This window comes from Perca fluviatilis, chromosome 21 (genome assembly GCF_010015445.1).
Source record: "Perca fluviatilis chromosome 21, GENO_Pfluv_1.0, whole genome shotgun sequence".
Lineage (NCBI taxonomy): Eukaryota > Metazoa > Chordata > Actinopteri > Perciformes > Percidae > Perca > Perca fluviatilis.
The window spans coordinates 752480-757479 of NC_053132.1; positions in this window are offsets into that span (position 1 = coordinate 752480).

The following is a 5000-nucleotide window of genomic DNA, read 5'->3' on the forward strand; positions in this document are numbered from 1 at the left end:
CCAGTACTGTAACTAAATACATATACTCCAGTACTGTAACTAAATACATGTACTCCAGTACTGTCCTTCAGTACCAAATGTTGAGGTACTTGTACTTTACTTGAGTCTTTTCTTTTCATGTCACTTTCTACTTCAACTCCGCTACATTCCAGAGAGAAATATTGATTAGATTGATTGATTGATTGATTACATGATTATACCATTAAACAAATGGGAGGAGTTTTCTCTACTGGATGTACCGGCCCTTTAAGAAGGTATTGCAGCTACCGGCCCTTTAAGAAGGTATTCCAGCAGGTACATACTTCTGCAGGTATAAGACTCAGGAATGAGATAAAGACACAACTTTCTCAAATACAAAGTAGAAGCTGAGGTCACTTTTTGCAGAACACCGATTGGTTGTGTTAGTGTTAGCTGAACTAACCAATCAGACGCCAGCAGAACTGTTACTCATTAATCAGAACTTTAGACTGATGTAAATGTGAGGAACAGCACAGAGCATTATTATTACTGCTGATATTAATAACTAAACATGTAAACAGGTAACTGTACAATAACATTTTAATACGTTAACACTGGTTTGAAATCCCAACAGAGACTACAACTGACATTAACCCTAACTAAGACAACCCTAAATGTCTGACTAAATAAATCCACTTTAACAAGGGCTACAAGTCCAACTGTACGTGGATGAATGAGCTGTACACCTGCCAGGTAGAGGGAGAAACTCACCTGTAGTTCAGTCCTCATGTCTCTGCTCTCCCAGACAACTCACTGCTCTCTTCTGCTGCTTCTTGTCCTTCTTCTTCTTCTTCTTCTTCTTCTTCTTCTTCTTGTCGTCCTTCTTCTTCTGCTGCTGCTGTTTGATGGCGGTAGGTAGGAAGGGTTGTGGTGGGGCTGGAGAAAGTTGTTTCCTTTTCTATCCTTTTTATCAGATGGGGAGGGGGGAGGAGCCACTGGGAGGATTAAAGCAGTATGTGTGTGTGTGTGTGTGTGTGTGTGTGTGTGTGTGTGTGTGTGTGTGTGTGTGTGTGTGTGTGTGTGTGTGTGTGTGTGTGTGTGTGTGTGTGTGTGTTGTGTGTGTGTGTCTGTCTGTGTGTGTCTGTGTGTGTTTGTGTGTTCAGTTTTATTCATATAGCACATTTTAAAAAAAAACATAGTTGACCAAAGTGCTTACAGTTTTTTTCGATTGCTAAACGACAGTGGGCACAACTGGAGTCAAATGTGCAAAACTCTAACTACAGTCTGCACAGCAGCAGTTCATGTGGACCAAACTCTAGTTCGTTTTTCATAGCTTGAACACAGTTTTCAAAACTCTACACACTTATCCCATGACTTTAACCACAACGTGCACAACACTGTAGATTTACAGCACTTTGTTCAGATGCTAACACACTGCTGTCAGAACTGTTAACCACACATTCATACAGAATAGATTTCAGTCTGGTGCCTATCAAACACTGCTGATTGAAAGCCTAAGCAGGTGTCTTGTTTTAGACTAGTTAGTGAACATATACGGTATTTATACAGAGAAAGCTCAGAAAGTCTTTTCTTGTGTACAAACACCAAATAAGAATGAAACAATCATACACTGTACTGTTTGAGAGAAACGGGTAAAAGAGCAAAGATACCAATATGTCCAGGTAAGATGTCTGAGGTTATATACACAGCTATAAAAAAAAAGTGAAAAACACAATATCTTTACTATAGTAAAACTGCGTTCTTACTGTTTTTCAGAAAGTAATGGAGGTGAAAGCAATAGAAACACCACATTCATTAGTATTTAGAGATGATGCAGACATCTAATGTGATGAAGAGAACTTGCCACATGATGCTGGAGAGAGGCAGGATTAGTCACACTATTCGTTGGTACTGTTATGTACCTTTAGTTTTTTTCCCCAGTAATTCCATAAATTACTAAAGACAAAATACTTTATTGAAGAAAACTGCTGATTTTCATTCCTTCTTGTTTACCTTATGTAAAAATTTGTATGTTATACAATCTATATTTTTTCCTTAAATAAACTGTTGAGTCGTGTCAAGTCACTCAAATTGTTCAAACTGTAAAGATGAAAAAGTTTGTAATTTCTGTATTGGTGTTTGATGCTAGTGTTTTTACCCTCAGTGTGTTCTGAGTGACAGTGTGTGTTATCTCAGTGTGTGTGTGTGTGTGTGTGTGTGTGTGTGTGTGTGTGTGTGTGTGTGTGTGTGTGTGTGTGTGTTATCTCAGTGAGGCCTGTGCATACTGTTTGAGACGTGTGTTAAGAGTTGTGTTGCTTTGAATGAGTTTTGCAGGTGATGTGAACTGTTTAGCTCAGGTGACTGTAGGTAGTGCAGACTGTAGTTTGAGTTTTGCACATGTGACTCCAGTTGTGCCCACTGTCGTTTAGCAATCGGAAAAAACTGTAACAAGATAGATAGTATACACAAATAATACACAATACACAATAACCAATAGTAGAAAAAGGTCAAGATATCAAAGCTCAACTTGAATTGAAAGCCAGTGCATAGTAGTGGGTCTTAATCAAGGACTTGGATGTTTCAACGGTCCGAGCTGTTCTCATATGAATAAGTGGACCGTTCCAGAGGTTTGGAGCAGCCAATGAAAAGGCTCGCTCACCTTTGGTTTTTAACCTGGATCTGGGCACATGGAGGAGCGTCTGATTGGACGACCTCGGTGCTCTTTCAAAGTCTTTGCGTAGCAGGTAGGGCTCGACCTTAGCCGAGAGTCTCAGCTGGAAGAAGCTGGTTTTAACAACAGAACTAATCTGTTTGTCAAATTTAAAAGCACTGTCAAAAATCACTCCCAGATTCTTGGTAAAAGGACGAATATGTGAACCTAAAGTACCCAGAGCATTTTACACAGGCAGTAAAATGTTCAGCATGACCAAACACAACAATTTCAGTCTTATTGTCATTGAGACAGAGAGAATTCTGATCCAACCATATTTTGAGATCACTCCAGCAGTTAAGCAAAGGCTGGACAGTGTCCTTATCATCGTTTCTTACAGGCAAATAGATGTGTACATTGTCTGCAAAACAGTGGAAGGAAATGTTATGTTTTTTTTAAATGGACCCTAAGGGCAGCATGTACAGAGAAAAGAGCATGGGTCCCAAAATAGAGCCTTGGGGGACCCCACAAGAAAGAGGGGCAGCAGATGAAGAGCAATTACTAAGGTGGACAGCAAAACTCCTATCGGTCGGGTAAGATTCAAACCATTTGAGGGCTCTGCCGTAATGCCAACACTTTGTTTGAGTCGGGATAAAAGGATGGAGTGGTTGACCGTGTCAAAGGCAGCAGTCAAATCTAAAAGCACTAAAACAGCGAAGTCTCCTGAGTCGACCGCTAAGAGAAGGTCGTTGTAGACTCTTAGGAGGGCAGTTTCAGTACTGAGGCTTAAAACCAGACTGGAACTTTTCATAAATACTAAAATCCTCTAAAAATGATTGAAGTTGATTAAAAACAACCTTCTCCAAGACTTTAGATAAAAAGGGAAGTTTAGAAATAGGTCTTAAATTAGACAAAACTGAAGGATCCAGATTCTTATTTTTTAACAGTGGTTGCACAACAGCATGTTTAAAAGCAGCTTGAAACACACCCTGAGCTGAGAGATGAGTTAACCAATGACAAATAACAGTGTTAAACAAAGCTTTAACTGAGCATGCAGGGATGCCGTCCAGCAGGACTCAGCTGCTTGACTACATCAGAGAGAAGGTGTAATGTAACTGACTCAAACTGCTGGAAGAGAGCCGGGCCTAAAGGGGGGAGCAGAGGGGTCACTGATAAAAACAGGGGATTAAAAACAGTTTTATCAATGAAATGTTTCAGGACGTTTTCACACAACAATGTGGATGACCCAGCACAGTCAGTTTGACAAGGGTTGATAGTGGAGTTCAACACTATGAAGAGAACCGGAGGCCTGTTACTGGCTACCAGGTGAGACACATCAGGAGCTTTAGCAGACTGAACTGCTCCCTGGGGTTTATGGCATGTGTCCTGTAAAGTGTTAGGTTGTAAAAAGTTAAAACTATGCTTACGTTTTGAAAACAATGTACTTTTGGTTATATGCAGTTTACAGGTAGATCTAATCAAATACACTAATCAGCATTTGACTGCCTCACCCAAAACCTAGCTTCTAAAGAATTAATCAGGTCATGTCTGACATTTAGCATACTGTAGGAGACTCATTGTCCCCACAGGAAAGGTAACTGTTGTCTCTTTTTTGGGGGAGCCATCCCCTGTTGAGCTAGACGTGATTAGAACAAAGGAAATGCATATTACTGTAGAATCAACACTTCCATGATAAACAACTTTAGTCTGTGACTTGAAATTCAGAGGTGTGTCCTTATCCTGAGAGACAGGAATAAATGTGGGAGCAGGAGAAAGATTCGAGGCTTCAATCTGTGACCCCGCAAGGGAAGCAAGTTGAAGGCCGCTGTTTACAGCGTATTGTTTTGTCATGTCGCATGGCTGCAGACACTGCAGTCTGCTGCTGGTAGTGTTTTATGTTTTATGTTTTATTATGCTTTGACTGTCGTTTTCACCGTGTTGTTTTATTAAACATCTATGTATCTATATATAATATATATTATATTATGAAGGTATTATAATCTATGTATCTATATATAATATATATTATATTATGAAGGTGTTATAATCTATGTATCTATATATAATATATATTATATTATGAAGGTATTATAATCTATGTATCTATATATAATATATATTATATTATGAAGGTATTATAATCTATGTATCTATATATAATATATATTATATTATGAAGGTATTATAATCTATGTATCTATATATAATATATATTATATTATGAAGGTATTATAATCTATGTATCTATATATAATATATATTATATTATGAAGGTGTTGCATTGACGTTTGAGAATGTGCTGCCTGATGTCCGCCACCAGATGACGTGCCCACGGAGTCAAACGTTTAGCTCCGCCCCCACAACGTTTAGCTCCGCCCCCACAACGTTTAGC